Genomic DNA, 27,631 nt, shown 5'->3' with positions numbered 1-27,631 from the left:
ATCGGACTTGCTTAACCAAGTCTTAATTCTATTCATAAACCTATATCCTTAAGTCTATTCTTCAAAACCGGTACAAAAGCACTCGCTCCGATAACGGGAATCGAACCCGGGCCTTCTGGGTGAAAGCCAGATATCATAGCTACTAGACCATATCGGACTTGCTGAACTAAGTCTTAATTCCATTCATAAACCTATATCCTTAAGTCTATTCTTCAAAACCGGTACAAAAGCACTCGCTCCGATAACGGGAATCGAACCCGGGCCTTCTGGGTGAGAGCCAGATATCCTAGCCGCTATACCATATCGGACTGGATAGTGCAACCCTAGATATTATTCATATAAATGTGTCTTTAAATTTATTCTTTAAAAGCGCTTCAAAAGCACTGTCTCCGATACCGGGAATCAAACCCGGGCCTTCTGGCTGAAAGCCAGATATCCGAGGCACTAGACCATATCGGACTTGCTTAACCAAGTCTTAATTCTTTTCATAAACCTATATCCTTAAGTCTATTCCTCAAAACCGGTACAAGAGCACTCGCTCCGATACCGGGAATCGAACCCGGGCCTTCTGGGTATCCTACCCACTAGACCATATCGGACTTGCTTAACCAAGTCTTAATTCTATTCATAAACCTATATCCTTAAGTCTATTCTTCAAAACCGGTACAAAAGCACTCGCTCCGATAACGGGAATCGAACCCGGGCCTTCTGGGTGAGAGCCAGATATCCTAGCCGCTATACCATATCGGACTGGTTTAAGCAACCCTAGATATTAGTCCTATAAATGTGTCTTTAAATTTATTCTTTAAAAGCGGTACAAAAGCACTGTCTCCGATACCGGGAATCGAACCCGGGCCTTCTGGGTGAAAGCCAGATATCCTAGCCACTAGACCATATCGGACTTGCTTAACCAAGTCTTAATTCTATTCATAAACCTATATCCTTAAGTCTATTCTTCAAAACCGGTACAAAAGCACTGTCTCCGATACCGGGAATCGAACCCGGGCCTTCTGGGTGAAAGCCAGATATCCTAGCCACTAGACCATATCGGACTTGCTTAACCAAGTCTTAATTCTTTTCATAAACCTATATCCTTAAGTCTATTCCTCAAAACCGGTACAAAAGCACTCGCTCCGATAACGGGAATCGAACCCGGGCCTTCTGGGTGAGAGCCAGATATCCTAGCCGCTATACCATATCGGACTGGTTTGTGCAACCCTAGATATTAGTCCTATAAATGTGTCTTTAAATTTATTCTTTAAAAGCGGTACAAAAGCACTGTCTCCGATACCGGGACTCGAACCCGGGCCTTCTGGGTATCCTACCTACTAGACCATATCGGACTTGCTTAACCAAGCCTTAATTCTATTCATAAACCTATATCCTTAAGTCTATTCTTCAAAACCGGTACAAAAGCACTCGCTCCGATAACGGGAATCGAACCCGGGCCTTCTGGGTGAGAGCCAGATATCCTAGCCGCTATACCATATCGGACTGGTTTGTGCAACCCTAGATATTAGTACTATAAATGTGTCTTTAAATTTATTCTTTAAAAGCGGTACAAAAGCACTGTCTCCGATACCGGGAATCGAACCCGGGCCTTCTGGGTGAAAGCCAGATATCCTAGCCACTAGACGATATCGGGCTTATTCCAAGCCTTAATTCTATTCATAAACCTATATCCTTAAGTCTATTCCTCAAAACCGGTACAACAGCACTCGCTCCGATACCGGGAATCGAACCCGGGCCTTCTGGGTATCCTACCCACTAGACCAAATCGGACTTGCTTAACCAAGTCTTAATTCTATTCATAAACCTATATCCTTAAGTCTATTCTTCAAAACCGGTACAAAAGCACTCGCTCCGATAACGGGAATCGAACCCGGGCCTTCTGGGTGAGAGCCAGATATCCTAGCCGCTATACCATATCGGACTGGATAGTGCAACCCTAGATATTATTCATATAAATGTGTCTTTAAATTTATTCTTTAAAACCGGTACAAAAGCACTGTCACCGATACCGGGAATCGAACCCGGGCCTTCTGGGTGAAAGCCAGATATCCTAGCCACTAGACCATATCGGACTTGCTTAACCAAGTCTTAATTCTTTTCATAAACCTATATCCTTAAGTCTATTCCTCAAAACCGGTACAACAGCACTCGCTCCGATACCGGGAATCGAACCCGGGCCTTCTGGGTATCCTACCCACTAGACCATATCGGACTTGCTTAACCAATTCTTAATTCTATTCATAAACCTATATCCTTAAGTCTATTCTTCAAAACCGGTACAAATGCACTCGCTCCGATAACGGGAATCGAACCCGGGCCTTCTGGGTGAGAGCCAGATATCCTAGCCGCTATACCATATCGGACTGGATAGTGCAACCCTAGATATTATTCATATAAATGTGTCTTTAAATTTATTCTTTAAAAGCGCTTCAAAAGCACTGTCTCCGATACCGGGAATCAAACCCGGGCCTTCTGGCTGAAAGCCAGATATCCTAGGCACTAGACCATATCGGACTTGCTTAACCAAGTCTTAATTCTTTTCATAAACCTATATCCTTAAGTCTATTCCTCAAAACCGGTACAAGAGCACTCGCTCCGATACCGGGAATCGAACCCGGGCCTTCTGGGTATCCTACCCACTAGACCATATCGGACTTGCTTAACCAAGTCTTAATTCTATTCATAAACCTATATCCTTAAGTCTATTCTTCAAAACCGGTACAAAAGCACTCGTTCCGATAACGGGAATCGAACCCGGGCCTTCTGGGTGAGAGCCAGATATCCTAGCCGCTATACCATATCGAACTGGTTTGTGCAACCCTAGATATTAGTCCTATAAATGTGTCTTTAAATTTATTCTTTAAAAGCGGTACAAAAGCACTATCTCCGATACCGGGAATCGAACCCGGGCCTTCTGGGTGAAAGCCAGATATCCTAGCCACTAGACCATATCGAACTTTTTCCAAATCTTAATTCTATTCATAAACCTATATCCTTAAGTCTATTCCTCAAAACCGGTACAAGAGCACTCGCTCCGATACCGGGAATCGAACCCGGGCCTTCTGGGTATCCTACCCACTAGACCATATCGGACTTGCTTAACCAAGTCTTAATTCTATTCATTAACCTATATCCTTAAGTCTATTCTTCAAAACCGGTACAAAAGCACTCGCTCCGATAACGGGAATCGAACCCGGGCCTTCTGGGTGAAAGCCAGATATCATAGCTACTAGACCATATCGGACTTGCTGAACTAAGTCTTAATTCCATTCATAAACCTATATCCTTAAGTCTATTCTTCAAAACCGGTGCAAAAGCACTCGCTCCGATACCGGGAATCAAACCCGCGCCTTCTGGGTGAAAGCCAGATATCCTAGCCACTAGACCATATCGGACTTGCTGAACTAAGTCTTAATTCTATTCATAAACCTATATCCTTAAGTCTATTCTTCAAAACCGGTGCAAAAGCACTCGCTCCGATACCGGGAATCAAACCCGCGCCTTCTGGGTGAAAGCCAGATATCCTAGCCACTAGACCATATCGGACTTGCTTAACGAAGTCGTAATTCTATTCATAAACCTATATCCTTTAGTCTATTCTTCAAAACCGGTACAAAAGCACTCGCTCCGACACCGGGCCTCCTGGGTGAAAGCCAGATATCCTAGCCACTAGACCATATCGGACTGGTTTGAGCAACCCTAGATATTATTCCTATAAATGTGTCTTTAAATTTATTCTTTAAAAGCCGTACAAAGCACAGTCTCCGATACCGGGAATCGAACCCGTGCCTTCTGGGTGAAAGCCAGGTATCCTAGCCACTAGACCATATCGGACTTGCTTAAACAAGTCTTAATTCTATTCATAAACCTATATCCTTAAGTCTATTCTTTAAATGCGGTGCAAAAGCACTCGCTCCGATACCGGTAATCGAACCCGGGCCTTCTGGGTGAAAGCCAGATATCCTAGCCACTAGACAATATCGGACTTGCTGAACCGAGTCTTAATTCTATTCATAAACCTATATACTTAAGTCTATTCTTCAAAACCGGTGCAAAAGCACTCGCTCCGATACCGGGAATCGAACCCGGGCCTTCTGGGTGAAAGCCAGATATCCTAGCCACTAGACCATATCGGACTTGCTGAACAAAGTCTTAATTCCATTCATAAACCTATATCCTTAAGTCTATTCTTCAAAACCGGTGCAAAAGCACTCGCTCCGATACCGGGAATCAAACCCGCGCCTTCTGGGTGAAAGCCAGATATCCTAGCCACTAGACCATATCGGAGTTGCTGAACTAAGTCTTAATTCCATTCATAAACCTATATCCTTAAGTCTATTCTTCAAAACCGGTGCAAAAGCACTCGCTCCGATAACGGGAATCGAACCCGGGCCTTCTGGGTGAAAGCCAGATATCATAGCCACTAGACCATATCGGACTTGCTGAACTAAGTCTTAATTCCATTCATAAACCTATATCCTTAAGTCTATTCTTCAAAACCGGTGCAAAAGCACTCGCTCCGATACCGGGAATCAAACCCGCGCCTTCTGGGTGAAAGCCAGATATCCTAGCCACTAGACCATATCGGACTTGCTGAACTAAGTCTTAATTCTATCCATAAACCTATATCCTTAAGTCTATTCTTCAAAACCGGTGCAAAAGCACTCGCTCCGATACCGGGAATCAAACCCGCGCCTTCTGGGTGAAAGCCAGATATCCTAGCCACTAGACCATATCGGACTTGCTTAACGAAGTCTTAATTCTATTCATAAACCTATATCCTTTAGTCTATTCTTCAAAACCGGTACAAAAGCACTCGCTCCGACACCGGGCCTCCTGGGTGAAAGCCAGATATCCTAGCCACTAGACCATATCGGACTGGTTTGAGCAACCCTAGATATTATTCCTATAAATGTGTCTTTAAATTTATTCTTTAAAAGCCGTACAAAGCACAGTCTCCGGTACCGGGAATCGAACCCGTGCCTTCTGGGTGAAAGCCAGGTATCCTACCCACTAGACCATATCGGACTTGCTCACCTAAGTCTTAATTCTATTCATAAACCGATACATTTAAGTCTATTCTTCAAAACCGGTGCAAAAGCACTCGCTCCGATACCTGGAATCGAACCCGGGCCTTCTGGGTGAAAGCCAGGTATCCTACCCACTAGACCATATCGGACTTGCTGAACCAAGTCTTAATTCTATTCATAAACCTATATACTTAAGTCTATTCTTCAAAACTGGTGCAAAAGCACTCGCTCCGATACCGGGAATCGAACCCGGGCCTTCTGGGTGAAAGCCAGATATCCTACCCACTAGACCATATCGGACTTGCTGAACAAAGTCTTAATTCCATTCATAAACCTATATCCTTAAGTCTATTCTTCAAAACCGGTGCAAAAGCACTCGCTCCGATACCTGGAATCGAACCCGGGCCTTCTGGGTGAAAGCCAGGTATCCTACCCACTAGACCATATCGGACTTGCTGAACCAAGTCTTAATTCTATTCATAAACCTATATACTTAAGTCTATTCTTCAAAACCGGTGCAAAAGCACTCGCTCCGATAACGGGAATCGAACCCGGGCCTTCTGGGTGAAAGCCAGATATCATAGCCACTAGACCATATCGGACTTGCTGAACTAAGTCTTAATTCCATTCATAAACCTATATCCTTAAGTCTATTCTTCAAAACCGGTGCAAAAGCACTCGCTCCGATACCGGGAATCAAACCCGCGCCTTCTGGGTGAAAGCCAGATATCATAGCCACTAGACCATATCGGACTTGCTGAACTAAGTCTTAATTCTATTCATAAACCTATATCCTTAAGTCTATTCTTCAAAACCGGTGCAAAAGCACTCGCTCCGATACCGGGAATGAAACCCGCGAATTCTGGGTGAAAGCCAGATATCCTAGCCACTAGACCATATCGGACTTGCTTAACGAAGTCTTAATTCTATTCATAAACCTATATCCTTTAGTCTATTCTTCAAAACCGGTACAAAAGCACTCGCTCCGACACCGGGCCTCCTGGGTGAAAGCCAGATATCCTAGCCACTAGACCATATCGGACTGGTTTGAGAAACCCTAGATATTATTCCTATAAATGTGTCTTTAAATTTATTCTTTAAAAGCCGTACAAAGCTAAGTCTCCGATACCGGGAATCGAACCCGAGCCTTCTGGGTGAAAGCCAGGTATCCTACCCACTAGACCTTATCGGACTTGCTCAACCAAGTCTTAATTCTATTCATAAACCTATATACTTAAGTCTATTCTTCAAAACCGGTGCAAAAGCACTCGCTCCGATACCGGAAATCGAACCCGGGCCTTCTGGGTGAAAGCCAGGTATCCTACCCACTAGACCATATCGGACTTGCTAAACCAAGTCTTAATTCTATTCATAAACCTATATACTTAAGTCTATTCTTCAAAACCGGTGCAAAAGCACTCGCTCCGATACCGGGAATCGAACCCGGGCCTTCTGGGTGAAAGCCAGATATCCTAGCCACTAGACCATATCGGACTTGCTGAACAAAGTCTTAATTCCATTCATAAACCTATATCCTTAAGTCTATTCTTCAAAACCGGTGCAAAAGCACTCGCTCCGATACCGGGAATCGAACCCGGGCCTTCTGGGTGAAAGCCACATATCCTAGCCACTAGACCATATCGGACTTGCTTAACGAAGTCTTAATTCTATTCATAAACCTATATCCTTTAGTCTATTCTTCAAAACCGGTACAAAAGCACTCGCTCCGACACCGGGCCTCCTGGGTGAAAGCCCGATATCCTAGCCACTAGACCATATCGGACTGGTTTGAGCAACCCTAGATATTATTCCTATAAATGTGTCTTTAAATTTATTCTTTAAAAGCCGTACAAAGCACTGTCTCCGATACCGGGAATCGAACCCGGGCCTTCTGGGTGAAAGATAGGTATCCTACCCACTAGAACATATCGGACTTGCTGAACAAAGTCTTAATTCCATTCATAAACCTATATCCTTAAGTCTATTCTTCAAAACCGGTGCAAAAGCACTCGCTCCGATACCGGGAATCGAACGCGGGCCTTCTGGGTGAAAGCCAGATATCCTAGCCACTAGACCATATCGGACTTGCTTAACGAAGTCGTTATTCTATTCATAAACCTATATCCTTTAGTCTATTCTTCAAAACCGGTACAAAAGCACTCGCTCCGACACCGGGCCTCCTGGGTGAAAGCCAGATATCCTAGCCACTAGACCATATCGGACTGGTTTGAGCAACCCTAGATATTATTCCTATAAATGTGTCTTTAAATTTATTCTTTAAAAGCCGTACAAAGCACAACTCCGGTACCGGGAATCAAACCCGCGCCTTCTGGGTGAAAGCCAGATATCCTAGCCACTAGACCATATCGGACTTGCTTAACGAAGTCTTAATTCTATTCATAAACCTATATCCTTTAGTCTATTCTTCAAAACCGGTACAAAAGCACTCGCTCCGACACCGGGCCTCCTGGGTGAAAGCCAGATATCCTAGCCACTAGACCATATCGGACTGGTTTGAGAAACCCTAGATATTATTCCTATAAATGTGTCTTTAAATTTATTCTTTAAAAGCCGTACAAAGCTAAGTCTCCGATACCGGGAATCGAACCCGAGCCTTCTGGGTGAAAGCCAGGTATCCTACCCACTAGACCTTATCGGACTTGCTCAACCAAGTCTTAATTCTATTCATAAACCTATATACTTAAGTCTATTCTTCAAAACCGGTGCAAAAGCACTCGCTCCGATACCGGGAATCGAACCCGGGCCTTCTGGGTGAAAGCCAGATATCCTAGCCACTAGACCATATCGGACTTGCTTAAACAAGTCTTAATTCTATTCATAAACCTATATCCTTAAGTCTATTCTTTAAATGCGGTGCAAAAGCACTCGCTCCGATACCGGAAATCGAACCCGGGCCTTCTGGGTGAAAGCCAGGTATCCTACCCACTAGACCATATCGGACTTGCTAAACCAAGTCTTAATTCTATTCATAAACCTATATACTTAAGTCTATTCTTCAAAACCGGTGCAAAAGCACTCGCTCCGATACCGGGAATCGAACCCGGGCCTTCTGGGTGAAAGCCACATATCCTAGCCACTAGACCATATCGGACTTGCTTAACGAAGTCTTAATTCTATTCATAAACCTATATCCTTTAGTCTATTCTTCAAAACCGGTACAAAAGCACTCGCTCCGACACCGGGCCTCCTGGGTGAAAGCCCGATATCCTAGCCACTAGACCATATCGGACTGGTTTGAGCAACCCTAGATATTATTCCTATAAATGTGTCTTTAAATTTATTCTTTAAAAGCCGTACAAAGCACTGTCTCCGATACCGGGAATCGAACCCGGGCCTTCTGGGTGAAAGCCAGGTATCCTACCCACTAGAACATATCGGACTTGCTGAACAAAGTCTTAATTCCATTCATAAACCTATATCCTTAAGTCTATTCTTCAAAACCGGTGCAAAAGCACTCGCTCCGATACCGGGAATCGAACGCGGGCCTTCTGGGTGAAAGCCAGATATCCTAGCCACTAGACCATATCGGACTTGCTTAACGAAGTCGTTATTCTATTCATAAACCTATATCCTTTAGTCTATTCTTCAAAACCGGTACAAAAGCACTCGCTCCGACACCGGGCCTCCTGGGTGAAAGCCAGATATCCTAGCCACTAGACCATATCGGACTGGTTTGAGCAACCCTAGATATTATTCCTATAAATGTGTCTTTAAATTTATTCTTTAAAAGCCGTACAAAGCACAACTCCGGTACCGGGAATCAAACCCGCGCCTTCTGGGTGAAAGCCAGATATCCTAGCCACTAGACCATATCGGACTTGCTTAACGAAGTCTTAATTCTATTCATAAACCTATATCCTTTAGTCTATTCTTCAAAACCGGTACAAAAGCACTCGCTCCGACACCGGGCCTCCTGGGTGAAAGCCCGATATCCTAGCCACTAGACCATATCGGACTGGTTTGAGCAACCCTAGATATTATTCCTATAAATGTGTCTTTAAATTTATTCTTTAAAAGCCGTACAAAGCACTGTCTCCGATACCGGGAATCGAACCCGGGCCTTCTGGGTGAAAGATAGGTATCCTACCCACTAGAACATATCGGACTTGCTGAACAAAGTCTTAATTCCATTCATAAACCTATATCCTTAAGTCTATTCTTCAAAACCGGTGCAAAAGCACTCGCTCCGATACCGGGAATCGAACGCGGGCCTTCTGGGTGAAAGCCAGATATCCTAGCCACTAGACCATATCGGACTTGCTTAACGAAGTCGTTATTCTATTCATAAACCTATATCCTTTAGTCTATTCTTCAAAACCGGTACAAAAGCACTCGCTCCGACACCGGGCCTCCTGGGTGAAAGCCAGATATCCTAGCCACTAGACCATATCGGACTGGTTTGAGCAACCCTAGATATTATTCCTATAAATGTGTCTTTAAATTTATTCTTTAAAAGCCGTACAAAGCACAACTCCGGTACCGGGAATCAAACCCGCGCCTTCTGGGTGAAAGCCAGATATCCTAGCCACTAGACCATATCGGACTTGCTTAACGAAGTCTTAATTCTATTCATAAACCTATATCCTTTAGTCTATTCTTCAAAACCGGTACAAAAGCACTCGCTCCGACACCGGGCCTCCTGGGTGAAAGCCAGATATCCTAGCCACTAGACCATATCGGACTGGTTTGAGAAACCCTAGATATTATTCCTATAAATGTGTCTTTAAATTTATTCTTTAAAAGCCGTACAAAGCTAAGTCTCCGATACCGGGAATCGAACCCGAGCCTTCTGGGTGAAAGCCAGGTATCCTACCCACTAGACCTTATCGGACTTGCTCAACCAAGTCTTAATTCTATTCATAAACCTATATACTTAAGTCTATTCTTCAAAACCGGTGCAAAAGCACTCGCTCCGATACCGGGAATCGAACCCGGGCCTTCTGGGTGAAAGCCAGATATCCTAGCCACTAGACCATATCGGACTTGCTTAAACAAGTCTTAATTCTATTCATAAACCTATATCCTTAAGTCTATTCTTTAAATGCGGTGCAAAAGCACTCGCTCCGATACCGGAAATCGAACCCGGGCCTTCTGGGTGAAAGCCAGGTATCCTACCCACTAGACCATATCGGACTTGCTAAACCAAGTCTTAATTCTATTCATAAACCTATATACTTAAGTCTATTCTTCAAAACCGGTGCAAAAGCACTCGCTCCGATACCGGGAATCGAACCCGGGCCTTCTGGGTGAAAGCCACATATCCTAGCCACTAGACCATATCGGACTTGCTTAACGAAGTCTTAATTCTATTCATAAACCTATATCCTTTAGTCTATTCTTCAAAACCGGTACAAAAGCACTCGCTCCGACACCGGGCCTCCTGGGTGAAAGCCCGATATCCTAGCCACTAGACCATATCGGACTGGTTTGAGCAACCCTAGATATTATTCCTATAAATGTGTCTTTAAATTTATTCTTTAAAAGCCGTACAAAGCACTGTCTCCGATACCGGGAATCGAACCCGGGCCTTCTGGGTGAAAGCCAGGTATCCTACCCACTAGAACATATCGGACTTGCTGAACAAAGTCTTAATTCCATTCATAAACCTATATCCTTAAGTCTATTCTTCAAAACCGGTGCAAAAGCACTCGCTCCGATACCGGGAATCGAACGCGGGCCTTCTGGGTGAAAGCCAGATATCCTAGCCACTAGACCATATCGGACTTGCTTAACGAAGTCGTTATTCTATTCATAAACCTATATCCTTTAGTCTATTCTTCAAAACCGGTACAAAAGCACTCGCTCCGACACCGGGCCTCCTGGGTGAAAGCCAGATATCCTAGCCACTAGACCATATCGGACTGGTTTGAGCAACCCTAGATATTATTCCTATAAATGTGTCTTTAAATTTATTCTTTAAAAGCCGTACAAAGCACAACTCCGGTACCGGGAATCAAACCCGCGCCTTCTGGGTGAAAGCCAGATATCCTAGCCACTAGACCATATCGGACTTGCTTAACGAAGTCTTAATTCTATTCATAAACCTATATCCTTTAGTCTATTCTTCAAAACCGGTACAAAAGCACTCGCTCCGACACCGGGCCTCCTGGGTGAAAGCCAGATATCCTAGCCACTAGACCATATCGGACAGGTTTGAGAAACCCTAGATATTATTCCTATAAATGTGTCTTTAAATTTATTCTTTAAAAGCCGTACAAAGCTAAGTCTCCGATACCGGGAATCGAACCCGAGCCTTCTGGGTGAAAGCCAGGTATCCTACCCACTAGACCTTATCGGACTTGCTCAACCAAGTCTTAATTCTATTCATAAACCTATATACTTAAGTCTATTCTTCAAAACCGGTGCAAAAGCACTCGCTCCGATACCGGGAATCGAACGCGGGCCTTCTGGGTGAAAGCCAGATATCCTAGCCACTAGACCATATCGGACTTGCTGAACCAAGTCTTAATTCTATTCATAAACCTATATACTTAAGTCTATTCTTCAAAACCGGTGCAAAAGCACTCGCTCCGTTACCGGGAATCAAACCCGCGCCTTCTGGGTGAAAGCCAGATATCCTAGCCACTAGACCATATCGGACTTGCTGAACTAAGTCTTAATTCCATTCATAAACCTATATCCTTAAGTCTATTCTTCAAAACCGGTGCAAAAGCACTCGCTCCGATAACGGGAATCGAACCCGGGCCTTCTGGGTGAAAGCCAGATATCATAGCCACTAGACCATATCGGACTTGCTGAACTAAGTCTTAATTCCATTCATAAACCTATATCCTTAAGTCTATTCTTCAAAACCGGTGCAAAAGCACTCGCTCCGATACCGGGAATCAAACCCGCGCCTTCTGGGTGAAAGCCAGATATCCTAGCCACTAGACCATATCGGACTTGCTGAACTAAGTCTTAATTCTATTCATAAACCTATATCCTTAAGTCTATTCTTCAAAACCGGTGCAAAAGCACTCGCTCCGATACCGGGAATGAAACCCGCGCCTTCTGGGTGAAAGCCAGATATCCTAGCCACTAGACCATATCGGACTTGCTTAACGAAGTCTTAATTCTATTCATAAACCTATATCCTTTAGTCTATTCTTCAAAACCGGTACAAAAGCACTCGCTCCGACACCGGGCCTCCTGGGTGAAAGCCAGATATCCTAGCCACTAGACCATATCGGACTGGTTTGAGAAACCCTAGATATTATTCCTATAAATGTGTCTTTAAATTTATTCTTTAAAAGCCGTACAAAGCTAAGTCTCCGATACCGGGAATCGAACCCGAGCCTTCTGGGTGAAAGCCAGGTATCCTACCCACTAGACCTTATCGGACTTGCTCAACCAAGTCTTAATTCTATTCATAAACCTATATACTTAAGTCTATTCTTCAAAACCGGTGCAAAAGCACTCGCTCCGATACCGGGAATCGAACCCGGGCCTTCTGGGTGAAAGCCAGATATCCTAGCCACTAGACCATATCGGACTTGCTTAAACAAGTCTTAATTCTATTCATAAACCTATATCCTTAAGTCTATTCTTTAAATGCGGTGCAAAAGCACTCGCTCCGATACCGGAAATCGAACCCGGGCCTTCTGGGTGAAAGCCAGGTATCCTACCCACTAGACCATATCGGACTTGCTAAACCAAGTCTTAATTCTATTCATAAACCTATATACTTAAGTCTATTCTTCAAAACCGGTGCAAAAGCACTCGCTCCGATACCGGGAATCGAACCCGGGCCTTCTGGGTGAAAGCCAGATATCCTAGCCACTAGACCATATCGGACTTGCTGAACAAAGTCTTAATTCCATTCATAAACCTATATCCTTAAGTCTATTCTTCAAAACCGGTGCAAAAGCACTCGCTCCGATACCGGGAATCAAACCCGCGCCTTCTGGGTGAAAGCCAGATATCCTAGCCACTAGACCATATCGGACTTGCTGAACTAAGTCTTAATTCTATCCATAAACCTATATCCTTAAGTCTATTCTTCAAAACCGGTGCAAAAGCACTCGCTCCGATACCGGGAATCAAACCCGCGCCTTCTGGGTGAAAGCCAGATATCCTAGCCACTAGACCATATCGGACTTGCTTAACGAAGTCTTAATTCTATTCATAAACCTATATCCTTTAGTCTATTCTTCAAAACCGGTACAAAAGCACTCGCTCCGACACCGGGCCTCCTGGGTGAAAGCCAGATATCCTAGCCACTAGACCATATCGGACTGGTTTGAGCAACCCTAGATATTATTCCTATAAATGTGTCTTTAAATTTATTCTTTAAAAGCCGTACAAAGCACAGTCTCCGGTACCGGGAATCGAACCCGTGCCTTCTGGGTGAAAGCCAGGTATCCTACCCACTAGACCATATCGGACTTGCTCACCTAAGTCTTAATTCTATTCATAAACCGATACATTTAAGTCTATTCTTCAAAACCGGTGCAAAAGCACTCGCTCCGATACCTGGAATCGAACCCGGGCCTTCTGGGTGAAAGCCAGGTATCCTACCCACTAGACCATATCGGACTTGCTGAACCAAGTCTTAATTCTATTCATAAACCTATATACTTAAGTCTATTCTTCAAAACTGGTGCAAAAGCACTCGCTCCGATACCGGGAATCGAACCCGGGCCTTCTGGGTGAAAGCCAGATATCCTAGCCACTAGACCATATCGGACTTGCTGAACAAAGTCTTAATTCCATTCATAAACCTATATCCTTAAGTCTATTCTTCAAAACCGGTGCAAAAGCACTCGCTCCGATACCTGGAATCGAACCCGGGCCTTCTGGGTGAAAGCCAGGTATCCTACCCACTAGACCATATCGGACTTGCTGAACCAAGTCTTAATTCTATTCATAAACCTATATACTTAAGTCTATTCTTCAAAACCGGTGCAAAAGCACTCGCTCCGATAACGGGAATCGAACCCGGGCCTTCTGGGTGAAAGCCAGATATCATAGCCACTAGACCATATCGGACTTGCTGAACTAAGTCTTAATTCCATTCATAAACCTATATCCTTAAGTCTATTCTTCAAAACCGGTGCAAAAGCACTCGCTCCGATACCGGGAATCAAACCCGCGCCTTCTGGGTGAAAGCCAGATATCATAGCCACTAGACCATATCGGACGTGCTGAACTAAGTCTTAATTCTATTCATAAACCTATATCCTTAAGTCTATTCTTCAAAACCGGTGCAAAAGCACTCGCTCCGATACCGGGAATGAAACCCGCGCCTTCTGGGTGAAAGCCAGATATCCTAGCCACTAGACCATATCGGACTTGCTTAACGAAGTCTTAATTCTATTCATAAACCTATATCCTTTAGTCTATTCTTCAAAACCGGTACAAAAGCACTCGCTCCGACACCGGGCCTCCTGGGTGAAAGCCAGATATCCTAGCCACTAGACCATATCGGACTGGTTTGAGAAACCCTAGATATTATTCCTATAAATGTGTCTTTAAATTTATTCTTTAAAAGCCGTACAAAGCTAAGTCTCCGATACCGGGAATCGAACCCGAGCCTTCTGGGTGAAAGCCAGGTATCCTACCCACTAGACCTTATCGGACTTGCTCAACCAAGTCTTAATTCTATTCATAAACCTATATACTTAAGTCTATTCTTCAAAACCGGTGCAAAAGCACTCGCTCCGATACCGGGAATCGAACCCGGGCCTTCTGGGTGAAAGCCAGATATCCTAGCCACTAGACCATATCGGACTTGCTTAAACAAGTCTTAATTCTATTCATAAACCTATATCCTTAAGTCTATTCTTTAAATGCGGTGCAAAAGCACTCGCTCCGATACCGGAAATCGAACCCGGGCCTTCTGGGTGAAAGCCAGGTATCCTACCCACTAGACCATATCGGACTTGCTAAACCAAGTCTTAATTCTATTCATAAACCTATATACTTAAGTCTATTCTTCAAAACCGGTGCAAAAGCACTCGCTCCGATACCGGGAATCGAACCCGGGCCTTCTGGGTGAAAGCCAGATATCCTAGCCACTAGACCATATCGGACTTGCTGAACAAAGTCTTAATTCCATTCATAAACCTATATCCTTAAGTCTATTCTTCAAAACCGGTGCAAAAGCACTCGCTCCGATACCGGGAATCGAACCCGGGCCTTCTGGGTGAAAGCCACATATCCTAGCCACTAGACCATATCGGACTTGCTTAACGAAGTCTTAATTCTATTCATAAACCTATATCCTTTAGTCTATTCTTCAAAACCGGTACAAAAGCACTCGCTCCGACACCGGGCCTCCTGGGTGAAAGCCCGATATCCTAGCCACTAGACCATATCGGACTGGTTTGAGCAACCCTAGATATTATTCCTATAAATGTGTCTTTAAATTTATTCTTTAAAAGCCGTACAAAGCACTGTCTCCGATACCGGGAATCGAACCCGGGCCTTCTGGGTGAAAGCCAGGTATCCTACCCACTAGAACATATCGGACTTGCTGAACAAAGTCTTAATTCCATTCATAAACCTATATCCTTAAGTCTATTCTTCAAAACCGGTGCAAAAGCACTCGCTCCGATACCGGGAATCGAACGCGGGCCTTCTGGGTGAAAGCCAGATATCCTAGCCACTAGACCATATCGGACTTGCTTAACGAAGTCGTTATTCTATTCATAAACCTATATCCTTTAGTCTATTCTTCAAAACCGGTACAAAAGCACTCGCTCCGACACCGGGCCTCCTGGGTGAAAGCCAGATATCCTAGCCACTAGACCATATCGGACTGGTTTGAGCAACCCTAGATATTATTCCTATAAATGTGTCTTTAAATTTATTCTTTAAAAGCCGTACAAAGCACAACTCCGGTACCGGGAATCAAACCCGCGCCTTCTGGGTGAAAGCCAGATATCCTAGCCACTAGACCATATCGGACTTGCTTAACGAAGTCTTAATTCTATTCATAAACCTATATCCTTTAGTCTATTCTTCAAAACCGGTACAAAAGCACTCGCTCCGACACCGGGCCTCCTGGGTGAAAGCCAGATATCCTAGCCACTAGACCATATCGGACTGGTTTGAGAAACCCTAGATATTATTCCTATAAATGTGTCTTTAAATTTATTCTTTAAAAGCCGTACAAAGCTAAGTCTCCGATACCGGGAATCGAACCCGAGCCTTCTGGGTGAAAGCCAGGTATCCTACCCACTAGACCTTATCGGACTTGCTCAACCAAGTCTTAATTCTATTCATAAACCTATATACTTAAGTCTATTCTTCAAAACCGGTGCAAAAGCACTCGCTCCGATACCGGGAATCGAACCCGGGCCTTCTGGGTGAAAGCCAGATATCCTAGCCACTAGACCATATCGGACTTGCTTAAACAAGTCTTAATTCTATTCATAAACCTATATCCTTAAGTCTATTCTTTAAATGCGGTGCAAAAGCACTCGCTCCGATACCGGAAATCGAACCCGGGCCTTCTGGGTGAAAGCCAGGTATCCTACCCACTAGACCATATCGGACTTGCTAAACCAAGTCTTAATTCTATTCATAAACCTATATACTTAAGTCTATTCTTCAAAACCGGTGCAAAAGCACTCGCTCCGATACCGGGAATCGAACCCGGGCCTTCTGGGTGAAAGCCAGATATCCTAGCCACTAGACCATATCGGACTTGCTGAACAAAGTCTTAATTCCATTCATAAACCTATATCCTTAAGTCTATTCTTCAAAACCGGTGCAAAAGCACTCGCTCCGATACCGGGAATCGAACCCGGGCCTTCTGGGTGAAAGCCACATATCCTAGCCACTAGACCATATCGGACTTGCTTAACGAAGTCTTAATTCTATTCATAAACCTATATCCTTTAGTCTATTCTTCAAAACCGGTACAAAAGCACTCGCTCCGACACCGGGCCTCCTGGGTGAAAGCCCGATATCCTAGCCACTAGACCATATCGGACTGGTTTGAGCAACCCTAGATATTATTCCTATAAATGTGTCTTTAAATTTATTCTTTAAAAGCCGTACAAAGCACTGTCTCCGATACCGGGAATCGAACCCGGGCCTTCTGGGTGAAAGCCAGGTATCCTACCCACTAGAACATATCGGACTTGCTGAACAAAGTCTTAATTCCATTCATAAACCTATATCCTTAAGTCTATTCTTCAAAACCGGTGCAAAAGCACTCGCTCCGATACCGGGAATCGAACGCGGGCCTTCTGGGTGAAAGCCAGATATCCTAGCCACTAGACCATATCGGACTTGCTTAACGAAGTCGTTATTCTATTCATAAACCTATATCCTTTAGTCTATTCTTCAAAACCGGTACAAAAGCACTCGCTCCGACACCGGGCCTCCTGGGTGAAAGCCAGATATCCTAGCCACTAGACCATATCGGACTGGTTTGAGCAACCCTAGATATTATTCCTATAAATGTGTCTTTAAATTTATTCTTTAAAAGCCGTACAAAGCACAACTCCGGTACCGGGAATCAAACCCGCGCCTTCTGGGTGAAAGCCAGATATCCTAGCCACTAGACCATATCGGACTTGCTTAACGAAGTCTTAATTCTATTCATAAACCTATATCCTTTAGTCTATTCTTCAAAACCGGTACAAAAGCACTCGCTCCGACACCGGGCCTCCTGGGTGAAAGCCAGATATCCTAGCCACTAGACCATATCGGACTGGTTTGAGAAACCCTAGATATTATTCCTATAAATGTGTCTTTAAATTTATTCTTTAAAAGCCGTACAAAGCTAAGTCTCCGATACCGGGAATCGAACCCGAGCCTTCTGGGTGAAAGCCAGGTATCCTACCCACTAGACCTTATCGGACTTGCTCAACCAAGTCTTAATTCTATTCATAAACCTATATACTTAAGTCTATTCTTCAAAACCGGTGCAAAAGCACTCGCTCCGATACCGGGAATCGAACGCGGGCCTTCTGGGTGAAAGCCAGATATCCTAGCCACTAGACCATATCGGACTTGCTGAACCAAGTCTTAATTCTATTCATAAACCTATATACTTAAGTCTATTCTTCAAAACCGGTGCAAAAGCACTCGCTCCGTTACCGGGAATCAAACCCGCGCCTTCTGGGTGAAAGCCAGATATCCTAGCCACTAGACCATATCGGACTTGCTGAACTAAGTCTTAATTCCATTCATAAACCTATATCCTTAAGTCTATTCTTCAAAACCGGTGCAAAAGCACTCGCTCCGATAACGGGAATCGAACCCGGGCCTTCTGGGTGAAAGCCAGATATCATAGCCACTAGACCATATCGGACTTGCTGAACTAAGTCTTAATTCCATTCATAAACCTATATCCTTAAGTCTATTCTTCAAAACCGGTGCAAAAGCACTCGCTCCGATACCGGGAATCAAACCCGCGCCTTCTGGGTGAAAGCCAGATATCCTAGCCACTAGACCATATCGGACTTGCTGAACTAAGTCTTAATTCTATTCATAAACCTATATCCTTAAGTCTATTCTTCAAAACCGGTGCAAAAGCACTCGCTCCGATACCGGGAATGAAACCCGCGCCTTCTGGGTGAAAGCCAGATATCCTAGCCACTAGACCATATCGGACTTGCTTAACGAAGTCTTAATTCTATTCATAAACCTATATCCTTTAGTCTATTCTTCAAAACCGGTACAAAAGCACTCGCTCCGACACCGGGCCTCCTGGGTGAAAGCCAGATATCCTAGCCACTAGACCATATCGGACTGGTTTGAGAAACCCTAGATATTATTCCTATAAATGTGTCTTTAAATTTATTCTTTAAAAGCCGTACAAAGCTAAGTCTCCGATACCGGGAATCGAACCCGAGCCTTCTGGGTGAAAGCCAGGTATCCTACCCACTAGACCTTATCGGACTTGCTCAACCAAGTCTTAATTCTATTCATAAACCTATATACTTAAGTCTATTCTTCAAAACCGGTGCAAAAGCACTCGCTCCGATACCGGGAATCGAACCCGGGCCTTCTGGGTGAAAGCCAGATATCCTAGCCACTAGACCATATCGGACTTGCTTAAACAAGTCTTAATTCTATTCATAAACCTATATCCTTAAGTCTATTCTTTAAATGCGGTGCAAAAGCACTCGCTCCGATACCGGAAATCGAACCCGGGCCTTCTGGGTGAAAGCCAGGTATCCTACCCACTAGACCATATCGGACTTGCTAAACCAAGTCTTAATTCTATTCATAAACCTATATACTTAAGTCTATTCTTCAAAACCGGTGCAAAAGCACTCGCTCCGATACCGGGAATCGAACCCGGGCCTTCTGGGTGAAAGCCAGATATCCTAGCCACTAGACCATATCGGACTTGCTGAACAAAGTCTTAATTCCATTCATAAACCTATATCCTTAAGTCTATTCTTCAAAACCGGTGCAAAAGCACTCGCTCCGATACCGGGAATCGAACCCGGGCCTTCTGGGCGAAAGCCACATATCCTAGCCACTAGACCATATCGGACTTGCTTAACGAAGTCTTAATTCTATTCATAAACCTATATCCTTTAGTCTATTCTTCAAAACCGGTACAAAAGCACTCGCTCCGACACCGGGCCTCCTGGGTGAAAGCCAGATATCCTAGCCACTAGACCATATCGGACTGGTTTGAGCAACCCTAGATATTATTCCTATAAATGTGTCTTTAAATTTATTCTTTAAAAGCCGTACAAAGCACAACTCCGGTACCGGGAATCAAACCCGCGCCTTCTGGGTGAAAGCCAGATATCCTAGCCACTAGACCATATCGGACTTGCTTAACGAAGTCTTAATTCTATTCATAAACCTATATCCTTTAGTCTATTCTTCAAAACCGGTACAAAAGCACTCGCTCCGACACCGGGCCTCCTGGGTGAAAGCCAGATATCCTAGCCACTAGACCATATCGGACTGGTTTGAGAAACCCTAGATATTATTCCTATAAATGTGTCTTTAAATTTATTCTTTAAAAGCCGTACAAAGCTAAGTCTCCGATACCGGGAATCGAACCCGAGCCTTCTGGGTGAAAGCCAGGTATCCTACCCACTAGACCTTATCGGACTTGCTCAACCAAGTCTTAATTCTATTCATAAACCTATATACTTAAGTCTATTCTTCAAAACCGGTGCAAAAGCACTCGCTCCGATACCGGGAATCGAACGCGGGCCTTCTGGGTGAAAGCCAGATATCCTAGCCACTAGACCATATCGGACTTGCTGAACCAAGTCTTAATTCTATTCATAAACCTATATACTTAAGTCTATTCTTCAAAACCGGTGCAAAAGCACTCGCTCCGTTACCGGGAATCAAACCCGCGCCTTCTGGGTGAAAGCCAGATATCCTAGCCACTAGACCATATCGGACTTGCTGAACTAAGTCTTAATTCCATTCATAAACCTATATCCTTAAGTCTATTCTTCAAAACCGGTGCAAAAGCACTCGCTCCGATAACGGGAATCGAACCCGGGCCTTCTGGGTGAAAGCCAGATATCATAGCCACTAGACCATATCGGACTTGCTGAACTAAGTCTTAATTCCATTCATAAACCTATATCCTTAAGTCTATTCTTCAAAACCGGTGCAAAAGCACTCGCTCCGATACCGGGAATCAAACCCGCGCCTTCTGGGTGAAAGCCAGATATCCTAGCCACTAGACCATATCGGACTTGCTGAACTAAGTCTTAATTCTATTCATAAACCTATATCCTTAAGTCTATTCTTCAAAACCGGTGCAAAAGCACTCGCTCCGATACCGGGAATGAAACCCGCGCCTTCTGGGTGAAAGCCAGATATCCTAGCCACTAGACCATATCGGACTTGCTTAACGAAGTCTTAATTCTATTCATAAACCTATATCCTTTAGTCTATTCTTCAAAACCGGTACAAAAGCACTCGCTCCGACACCGGGCCTAATGGGTGAAAGCCAGATATCCTAGCCACTAGACCATATCGGACTGGTTTGAGAAACCCTAGATATTATTCCTATAAATGTGTCTTTAAATTTATTCTTTAAAAGCCGTACAAAGCTAAGTCTCCGATACCGGGAATCGAACCCGAGCCTTCTGGGTGAAAGCCAGGTATCCTACCCACTAGACCTTATCGGACTTGCTCAACCAAGTCTTAATTCTATTCATAAACCTATATACTTAAGTCTATTCTTCAAAACCGGTGCAAAAGCACTCGCTCCGATACCGGGAATCGAACCCGGGCCTTCTGGGTGAAAGCCAGATATCCTAGCCACTAGACCATATCGGACTTGCTTAAACAAGTCTTAATTCTATTCATAAACCTATATCCTTAAGTCTATTCTTTAAATGCGGTGCAAAAGCACTCGCTCCGATACCGGAAATCGAACCCGGGCCTTCTGGGTGAAAGCCAGGTATCCTACCCACTAGACCATATCGGACTTGCTAAACCAAGTCTTAATTCTATTCATAAACCTATATACTTAAGTCTATTCTTCAAAACCGGTGCAAAAGCACTCGCTCCGATACCGGGAATCGAACCCGGGCCTTCTGGGTGAAAGCCAGATATCCTAGCCACTAGACCATATCGGACTTGCTGAACAAAGTCTTAATTCCATTCATAAACCTATATCCTTAAGTCTATTCTTCAAAACCGGTGCAAAAGCACTCGCTCCGATACCGGGAATCGAACCCGGGCCTTCTGGGCGAAAGCCACATATCCTAGCCACTAGACCATATCGGACTTGCTTAACGAAGTCTTAATTCTATTCATAAACCTATATCCTTTAGTCTATTCTTCAAAACCGGTACAAAAGCACTCGCTCCGACACCGGGCCTCCTGGGTGAAAGCCCGATATCCTAGCCACTAGACCATATCGGACTGGTTTGAGCAACCCTAGATATTATTCCTATAAATGTGTCTTTAAATTTATTCTTTAAAAGCCGTACAAAGCACTGTCTCCGATACCGGGAATCGAACCCGGGCCTTCTGGGTGAAAGCCAGGTATCCTACCCACTAGAACATATCGGACTTGCTGAACAAAGTCTTAATTCCATTCATAAACCTATATCCTTAAGTCTATTCTTCAAAACCGGTGCAAAAGCACTCGCTCCGATACCGGGAATCGAACGCGGGCCTTCTGGGTGAAAGCCAGATATCCTAGCCACTAGACCATATCGGACTTGCTTAACGAAGTCGTTATTCTATTCATAAACCTATATCCTTTAGTCTATTCTTCAAAACCGGTACAAAAGCACTCGCTCCGACACCGGGCCTCCTGGGTGAAAGCCAGATATCCTAGCCACTAGACCATATCGGACTGGTTTGAGCAACCCTAGATATTATTCCTATAAATGTGTCTTTAAATTTATTCTTTAAAAGCCGTACAAAGCACAACTCCGGTACCGGTAATCGAACCCGTGCCTTCTGGGTGAAAGCCAGATATCCTTGCCACTAGACCATATCGGACTTGCTTAACGAAGTCTTAATTCTATTCATAAACCTATATCCTTTAGTCTATTCTTCAAAACCGGTACAAAAGCACTCGCTCCGACACCGGGCCTCCTGGGTGAAAGCCAGATATCCTAGCCACTAGACCATATCGGAGTTGTTTGATCAACCCTAGATATTATTCCTATAAATGTGTCTTTAAATTTATTCTTTAAAAGCCGTACAAAGCACAGTCTCCGGTACCGGGAATCGAACCCGTGCCTTCTGGGTGAAAGCCAGGTATCCTACCCACTAGACCATATCGGACTTGCTCACCCAAGTCTTAATTCTATTCATAAACCTATACATTTAAGTCTATTCTTCAAAACCGGTGCAAAAGCACTCGCTCCGATACCTGGAATCGAACCCGGGCCTTCTGGGTGAAAGCCAGGTATCCTACCCACTAGACCATATCGGACTTGCTGAACCAAGTCTTAATTCTATTCATAAACCTATATACTTAAGTCTATTCTTCAAAACCGGTGCAAAAGCACTCGCTCCGATACCGGGAATCGAACCCGGGCCTTCTGGGTGAAAGCCAGATATCCTAGCCACTAGACCATATCGGACTTGCTGAACAAAGTCTTAATTCCATTCATAAACCTATATCCTTAAGTCTATTCTTCAAAACCGGCGCAAAAGCACTCGCTCCGATACCGGGAATCAAACCCGTGCCTTCTGGGTGAAAGCCAGATATCCTAGCCACTAGACCATATCGGACTTGCTTAACGAAGTCGTTATTCTATTCATAAACCTATATCCTTTAGTCTATTCTTCAAAACCGGTACAAAAGCACTCGCTCCGACACCGGGCCTCCTGGGTGAAAGCCAGATATCCTAGCCACTAGACCATATCGGACTGGTTTGAGCAACCCTAGATATAATTCCTATAAATGTGTCTTTAAATTTATTCTTTAAAAGCCGTACAAAGCACAACTCCGGTACCGGTAATCGAACCCGTGCCTTCTGGGTGAAAGCCAGATATCCTAGCCACTAGACCATATCGGACTTGCTTGACGAAGTCTTAATTCTATTCATAAACCTATATCCTTTAGTCTATTCTTCAAAACCGGTACAAAAGCACTCGCTCCGACACCGGGCCTCCTGGGTGAAAGCCACATATCCTAGCCACTAGACCATATCGGAGTGGTTTGAGCAACCCTAGATATTATTCCTATAAATGTGTCTTTAAATTTATTCTTTAAAAGCCGTACAAAGCACAGTCTCCGGTACCGGGAATCGAACCCGTGCCTTCTGGGTGAAAGCCAGGTATCCTACCCACTAGACCATATCGGACTTGCTCACCCAAGTCTTAATTCTATTCATAAACCTATACATTTAAGTCTATTCTTCAAAACCGGTGCAAAAGCACTCGCTCCGATACCTGGAATCGAACCTGGGCCTTCTGGGTGAAAGCCAGGTATCCTACCCACAAGACCATATCGGACTTGCTGAACCAAGTCAAATTCTATTCATAAACCTATATACTTAAGTCTATTCTTCAAAACCGGTGCAAAAGCACTCGCTCCGTTACCGGGAATCAAACCCGCGCCTTCTGGGTGAAAGCCAGATATCCTAGCCACTAGACCATATCGGACTTGCTGAACTAAGTCTTAATTCCATTCATAAACCTATATCCTTAAGTCTATTCTTCAAAACCGGTGCAAAAGCACTCGCTCCGATAACGGGAATCGAACCCGGGCCTTCTGGGTGAAAGCCAGATATCATAGCCACTAGACCATATCGGACTTGCTGAACTAAGTCTTAATTCCATTCATAAACCTATATCCTTAAGTCTATTCTTCAAAACCGGTGCAAAAGCACTCGCTCCGATACCGGGAATCAAACCCGCGCCTTCTGGGTGAAAGCCAGATATCCTAGCCACTAGACCATATCGGACTTGCTGAACTAAGTCTTAATTCTATTCATAAACCTATATCCTTAAGTCTATTCTTCAAAACCGGTGCAAAAGCACTCGCTCCGATACCGGGAATCAAACCCGCGCCTTCTGGGTGAAAGCCAGATATCCTAGCCACTAGACCATATCGGACTTGCTTAACGAAGTCTTAATTCTATTCATAAACCTATATCCTTTAGTCTATTCTTCAAAACCGGTACAAAAGCACTCGCTCCGACACCGGGAATCCTGGGTGAAAGCCAGATATCCTAGCCACTAGACCATATCGGAGTGGTTTGAGCAACCCTAGATATTATTCCTATAAATGTGTCTTTAAATTTATTCTTTAAAAGCCGTACAAAGCACAGTCTCCGGTACCGGGAATCGAACCCGTGCCTTCTGGGTGAAAGCCAGGTATCCTACCCACTAGACCATATCGGACTTGCTCACCCAAGTCTTAATTCTATTCATAAACCTATACATTTAAGTCTATTCTTCAAAACCGGTGCAAAAGCACTCGCTCCGATACCTGGAATCGAACCCGGGCCTTCTAGGTGAAAGCCAGGTATCCTACCCACTAGACCATATCGGACTTGCTGAACCAAGTCTTAATTCTATTCATAAACCTATATACTTAAGTCTATTCTTCAAAACCGGTGCAAAAGCACTCGCTCCGATACCGGGAATCGAACCCGGGCCTTCTGGGTGAAAGCCAGATATCCTAGCCACTAGACCATATCGGACTTGCTGAACTAAGTCTTAATTCTATTCATAAACCTATATCCTTAAGTCTATTCTTCAAAACCGGTGCAAAAGCACTCGCTCCGATACCGGGAATCAAACCCGCGCCTTCTGGGTGAAAGCCAGATATCCTAGCCACTAGACCATATCGGACTTGCTTAACGAAGTCTTAATTCTATTCATAAACCTATATCCTTTAGTCTATTCTTCAAAACCGGTACAAAAGCACTCGCTCCGACACCGGGCCTCCTGGGTGAAAGCCAGATATCCTAGCCACTAGACCATTTCGGACTGGTTTGAGCAACCCTAGATATTATTCCTATAAATGTGTCTTTAAATTTATTCTTTAAAAGCCGTACAAAGCACAGTCTCCGATACCGGGAATCGAACCCGTGCCTTCTGGGTGAAAGCCAGGTATCCTACCCACTAGACCTTATCGGACTTGCTCAACCAAGTCTTAATTCTATTCATAAACCTATATACTTAAGTCTATTCTTCAAAACCGGTGCAAAAGCACTCGCTCCGATACCGGGAATCGAACCCGGGCCTTCTGGGCGAAAGCCAGATATCCTAGCCACTAGACCATATCGGACTTGCTTAAACAAGTCTTAATTCTATTCATAAACCTATATCCTTAAGTCTATTCTTTAAATGCGGTGCAAAAGCACTCGCTCCGACACCGGGCCTCCTGGGTGAAAGCCACATATCCTAGCCACTAGACCATATCGGAGTGGTTTGAGCAACCCTAGATATTATTCCTATAAATGTGTCTTTAAATTTATTCTTTAAAAGCCGTACAAAGCACAGTCTCCGGTACCGGGAATCGAACCCGTGCCTTCTGGGTGAAAGCCAGGTATCCTACCCACTAGACCATATCGGACTTGCTCACCCAAGTCTTAATTCTATTCATAAACCTATACATTTAAGTCTATTCTTCAAAACCGGTGCAAAAGCACTCGCTCCGATACCTGGAATCGAACCCGGGCCTTCTAGGTGAAAGCCAGGTATCCTACCCACTAGACCATATCGGACTTGCTGAACCAAGTCTTAATTCTATTCATAAACCTATATACTTAAGTCTATTCTTCAAAACCGGTGCAAAAGCACTCGCTCCGATACCGGGAATCGAACCCGGGCCTTCTGGGTGAAAGCCAGATATCCTAGCCACTAGACCATATCGGACTTGCTGAACAAAGTCTTAATTCCATTCATAAACCTATATCCTTAAGTCTATTCTTCAAAACCGGTGCAAAAGCACTCGCTCCGATACCGGGAATCAAACCCGCGCCTTCTGGGTGAAAGCCAGATATCCTAGCCACTAGACCATATCGGACTTGCTTAACGAAGTCGTTATTCTATTCATAAACCTATATCGTTTAGTCTATTCTTCAAAACCGGTACAAAAGCACTCGCTCCGACACCGGGCCTCCTGGGTGAAAGCCAGATATCCTAGCCACTAGACCATATCGGACTGGTTTGAGCAACCCTAGATATAATTCCTATAAATGTGTCTTTAAATTTATTCTTTAAAAGCCGTACAAAGCACAACTCCGGTACCGGTAATCGAACCCGTGCCTTCTGGGTGAAAGCCAGATATCCTAGCCACTAGACCATATCGGACTTGCTTGACGAAGTCTTAATTCTATTCATAAACCTATATCCTTTAGTCTATTTTTCAAAACCGGTACAAAAGCACTCGCTCCGACACCGGGCCTCCTGGGTGAAAGCCACATATCCTAGCCACTAGACCATATCGGAGTGGTTTGAGCAACCCTAGATATTATTCCTATAAATGTGTCTTTAAATTTATTCTTTAAAAGCCCTAAAAAGCACAGTCTCCGGTACCGGGAATCGAACCCGTGCCTTCTGGGTGAAAGCCAGGTATCCTACCCACTAGACCATATCGGACTTGCTCACCCAAGTCTTAATTCTATTCATAAACCTATACATTTAAGTCTATTCTTCAAAACCGGTGCAAAAGCACTCGCTCCGATACCTGGAATCGAACCCGGGCCTTCTGGGTGAAAGCCAGGTATCCTACCCACAAGACCATATCGGACTTGCTGAACCAAGTCTTAATTCTATTCATAAACCTATATACTTAAGTCTATTCTTCAAAACCGGTGCAAAAGCACTCGCTCCGTTACCGGGAATCAAACCCGCGCCTTCTGGGTGAAAGCCAGATATCCTAGCCACTAGACCATATCGGACTTGCTGAACTAAGTCTTAATTCCATTCATAAACCTATATCCTTAAGTCTATTCTTCAAAACCGGTGCAAAAGCACTCGCTCCGGTACCGGTAATCGAACCCGTGCCTTCTGGGTGAAAGCCAGATATCATAGCCACTAGACCATATCGGACTTGCTTGACGAAGTCTTAATTCTATTCATAAACCTATATCCTTTAGTCTATTTTTCAAAACCGGTACAAAAGCACTCGCTCCGACACCGGGCCTCCTGGGTGAAAGCCACATATCCTAGCCACTAGACCATATCGGAGT

General features: G+C 44.2%; 36 non-coding genes across 36 annotated transcripts; all 36 read right to left on the bottom strand.

Annotated features, from left to right (window-relative positions):
* Window positions 1-829: 829 nt before the first annotated feature.
* TRNAE-UUC (transfer RNA glutamic acid (anticodon UUC)) lies at window positions 830-901 on the bottom strand. Its single transcript has one exon. It is a non-coding gene; the product is annotated as a tRNA-Glu (tRNA).
* Window positions 902-980: 79 nt separating this feature from the next.
* On the bottom strand, window positions 981-1,052 carry TRNAE-UUC (transfer RNA glutamic acid (anticodon UUC)). Its single transcript has one exon. It is a non-coding gene; the product is annotated as a tRNA-Glu (tRNA).
* Window positions 1,053-2,012: 960 nt separating this feature from the next.
* On the bottom strand, window positions 2,013-2,084 carry TRNAE-UUC (transfer RNA glutamic acid (anticodon UUC)). The gene has a single exon. It is a non-coding gene; the product is annotated as a tRNA-Glu (tRNA).
* Window positions 2,085-2,896: 812 nt separating this feature from the next.
* Window positions 2,897-2,968, bottom strand: TRNAE-UUC (transfer RNA glutamic acid (anticodon UUC)). The gene has a single exon. It is a non-coding gene; the product is annotated as a tRNA-Glu (tRNA).
* A 1,108-nt stretch (window positions 2,969-4,076) lies between these two features.
* TRNAE-UUC (transfer RNA glutamic acid (anticodon UUC)) lies at window positions 4,077-4,148 on the bottom strand. Its single transcript has one exon. It is a non-coding gene; the product is annotated as a tRNA-Glu (tRNA).
* A 230-nt stretch (window positions 4,149-4,378) lies between these two features.
* TRNAE-UUC (transfer RNA glutamic acid (anticodon UUC)) lies at window positions 4,379-4,450 on the bottom strand. The gene has a single exon. It is a non-coding gene; the product is annotated as a tRNA-Glu (tRNA).
* An 820-nt stretch (window positions 4,451-5,270) lies between these two features.
* TRNAE-UUC (transfer RNA glutamic acid (anticodon UUC)) lies at window positions 5,271-5,342 on the bottom strand. Its single transcript has one exon. It is a non-coding gene; the product is annotated as a tRNA-Glu (tRNA).
* A 230-nt stretch (window positions 5,343-5,572) lies between these two features.
* TRNAE-UUC (transfer RNA glutamic acid (anticodon UUC)) lies at window positions 5,573-5,644 on the bottom strand. Its single transcript has one exon. It is a non-coding gene; the product is annotated as a tRNA-Glu (tRNA).
* Window positions 5,645-6,464: 820 nt separating this feature from the next.
* Window positions 6,465-6,536, bottom strand: TRNAE-UUC (transfer RNA glutamic acid (anticodon UUC)). Its single transcript has one exon. It is a non-coding gene; the product is annotated as a tRNA-Glu (tRNA).
* Window positions 6,537-6,615: 79 nt separating this feature from the next.
* TRNAE-UUC (transfer RNA glutamic acid (anticodon UUC)) lies at window positions 6,616-6,687 on the bottom strand. Its single transcript has one exon. It is a non-coding gene; the product is annotated as a tRNA-Glu (tRNA).
* Window positions 6,688-7,780: 1,093 nt separating this feature from the next.
* TRNAE-UUC (transfer RNA glutamic acid (anticodon UUC)) lies at window positions 7,781-7,852 on the bottom strand. Its single transcript has one exon. It is a non-coding gene; the product is annotated as a tRNA-Glu (tRNA).
* Window positions 7,853-8,082: 230 nt separating this feature from the next.
* On the bottom strand, window positions 8,083-8,154 carry TRNAE-UUC (transfer RNA glutamic acid (anticodon UUC)). The gene has a single exon. It is a non-coding gene; the product is annotated as a tRNA-Glu (tRNA).
* Window positions 8,155-9,973: 1,819 nt separating this feature from the next.
* On the bottom strand, window positions 9,974-10,045 carry TRNAE-UUC (transfer RNA glutamic acid (anticodon UUC)). Its single transcript has one exon. It is a non-coding gene; the product is annotated as a tRNA-Glu (tRNA).
* Window positions 10,046-10,275: 230 nt separating this feature from the next.
* Window positions 10,276-10,347, bottom strand: TRNAE-UUC (transfer RNA glutamic acid (anticodon UUC)). The gene has a single exon. It is a non-coding gene; the product is annotated as a tRNA-Glu (tRNA).
* Window positions 10,348-11,742: 1,395 nt separating this feature from the next.
* On the bottom strand, window positions 11,743-11,814 carry TRNAE-UUC (transfer RNA glutamic acid (anticodon UUC)). The gene has a single exon. It is a non-coding gene; the product is annotated as a tRNA-Glu (tRNA).
* Window positions 11,815-12,483: 669 nt separating this feature from the next.
* On the bottom strand, window positions 12,484-12,555 carry TRNAE-UUC (transfer RNA glutamic acid (anticodon UUC)). Its single transcript has one exon. It is a non-coding gene; the product is annotated as a tRNA-Glu (tRNA).
* Window positions 12,556-12,785: 230 nt separating this feature from the next.
* TRNAE-UUC (transfer RNA glutamic acid (anticodon UUC)) lies at window positions 12,786-12,857 on the bottom strand. Its single transcript has one exon. It is a non-coding gene; the product is annotated as a tRNA-Glu (tRNA).
* Window positions 12,858-13,677: 820 nt separating this feature from the next.
* On the bottom strand, window positions 13,678-13,749 carry TRNAE-UUC (transfer RNA glutamic acid (anticodon UUC)). The gene has a single exon. It is a non-coding gene; the product is annotated as a tRNA-Glu (tRNA).
* Window positions 13,750-13,979: 230 nt separating this feature from the next.
* TRNAE-UUC (transfer RNA glutamic acid (anticodon UUC)) lies at window positions 13,980-14,051 on the bottom strand. The gene has a single exon. It is a non-coding gene; the product is annotated as a tRNA-Glu (tRNA).
* A 669-nt stretch (window positions 14,052-14,720) lies between these two features.
* TRNAE-UUC (transfer RNA glutamic acid (anticodon UUC)) lies at window positions 14,721-14,792 on the bottom strand. The gene has a single exon. It is a non-coding gene; the product is annotated as a tRNA-Glu (tRNA).
* Window positions 14,793-15,022: 230 nt separating this feature from the next.
* Window positions 15,023-15,094, bottom strand: TRNAE-UUC (transfer RNA glutamic acid (anticodon UUC)). The gene has a single exon. It is a non-coding gene; the product is annotated as a tRNA-Glu (tRNA).
* A 79-nt stretch (window positions 15,095-15,173) lies between these two features.
* On the bottom strand, window positions 15,174-15,245 carry TRNAE-UUC (transfer RNA glutamic acid (anticodon UUC)). The gene has a single exon. It is a non-coding gene; the product is annotated as a tRNA-Glu (tRNA).
* A 1,093-nt stretch (window positions 15,246-16,338) lies between these two features.
* On the bottom strand, window positions 16,339-16,410 carry TRNAE-UUC (transfer RNA glutamic acid (anticodon UUC)). The gene has a single exon. It is a non-coding gene; the product is annotated as a tRNA-Glu (tRNA).
* A 230-nt stretch (window positions 16,411-16,640) lies between these two features.
* On the bottom strand, window positions 16,641-16,712 carry TRNAE-UUC (transfer RNA glutamic acid (anticodon UUC)). The gene has a single exon. It is a non-coding gene; the product is annotated as a tRNA-Glu (tRNA).
* Window positions 16,713-16,791: 79 nt separating this feature from the next.
* Window positions 16,792-16,863, bottom strand: TRNAE-UUC (transfer RNA glutamic acid (anticodon UUC)). Its single transcript has one exon. It is a non-coding gene; the product is annotated as a tRNA-Glu (tRNA).
* A 1,395-nt stretch (window positions 16,864-18,258) lies between these two features.
* TRNAE-UUC (transfer RNA glutamic acid (anticodon UUC)) lies at window positions 18,259-18,330 on the bottom strand. Its single transcript has one exon. It is a non-coding gene; the product is annotated as a tRNA-Glu (tRNA).
* A 669-nt stretch (window positions 18,331-18,999) lies between these two features.
* On the bottom strand, window positions 19,000-19,071 carry TRNAE-UUC (transfer RNA glutamic acid (anticodon UUC)). The gene has a single exon. It is a non-coding gene; the product is annotated as a tRNA-Glu (tRNA).
* Window positions 19,072-19,301: 230 nt separating this feature from the next.
* TRNAE-UUC (transfer RNA glutamic acid (anticodon UUC)) lies at window positions 19,302-19,373 on the bottom strand. The gene has a single exon. It is a non-coding gene; the product is annotated as a tRNA-Glu (tRNA).
* Window positions 19,374-20,480: 1,107 nt separating this feature from the next.
* TRNAE-UUC (transfer RNA glutamic acid (anticodon UUC)) lies at window positions 20,481-20,552 on the bottom strand. Its single transcript has one exon. It is a non-coding gene; the product is annotated as a tRNA-Glu (tRNA).
* Window positions 20,553-21,221: 669 nt separating this feature from the next.
* TRNAE-UUC (transfer RNA glutamic acid (anticodon UUC)) lies at window positions 21,222-21,293 on the bottom strand. The gene has a single exon. It is a non-coding gene; the product is annotated as a tRNA-Glu (tRNA).
* A 230-nt stretch (window positions 21,294-21,523) lies between these two features.
* Window positions 21,524-21,595, bottom strand: TRNAE-UUC (transfer RNA glutamic acid (anticodon UUC)). Its single transcript has one exon. It is a non-coding gene; the product is annotated as a tRNA-Glu (tRNA).
* Window positions 21,596-22,990: 1,395 nt separating this feature from the next.
* Window positions 22,991-23,062, bottom strand: TRNAE-UUC (transfer RNA glutamic acid (anticodon UUC)). The gene has a single exon. It is a non-coding gene; the product is annotated as a tRNA-Glu (tRNA).
* A 1,106-nt stretch (window positions 23,063-24,168) lies between these two features.
* Window positions 24,169-24,240, bottom strand: TRNAE-UUC (transfer RNA glutamic acid (anticodon UUC)). The gene has a single exon. It is a non-coding gene; the product is annotated as a tRNA-Glu (tRNA).
* Window positions 24,241-25,060: 820 nt separating this feature from the next.
* Window positions 25,061-25,132, bottom strand: TRNAE-UUC (transfer RNA glutamic acid (anticodon UUC)). The gene has a single exon. It is a non-coding gene; the product is annotated as a tRNA-Glu (tRNA).
* A 518-nt stretch (window positions 25,133-25,650) lies between these two features.
* On the bottom strand, window positions 25,651-25,722 carry TRNAE-UUC (transfer RNA glutamic acid (anticodon UUC)). Its single transcript has one exon. It is a non-coding gene; the product is annotated as a tRNA-Glu (tRNA).
* A 518-nt stretch (window positions 25,723-26,240) lies between these two features.
* Window positions 26,241-26,312, bottom strand: TRNAE-UUC (transfer RNA glutamic acid (anticodon UUC)). Its single transcript has one exon. It is a non-coding gene; the product is annotated as a tRNA-Glu (tRNA).
* Window positions 26,313-27,631: the final 1,319 nt, after the last annotated feature.

The sequence above is a fragment of the Phalangium opilio genome, unplaced genomic scaffold (assembly GCF_054372755.1).
Source record: "Phalangium opilio isolate 3A_F unplaced genomic scaffold, DU_Popi_V2 ptg000055l_1, whole genome shotgun sequence".
NCBI classification, from domain to species: Eukaryota; Metazoa; Arthropoda; class Arachnida; order Opiliones; family Phalangiidae; genus Phalangium; species Phalangium opilio.
The sequence above is the reverse complement of the archived record's forward strand: the minus strand, read 5'-3'. Positions and strand labels throughout refer to the sequence as shown.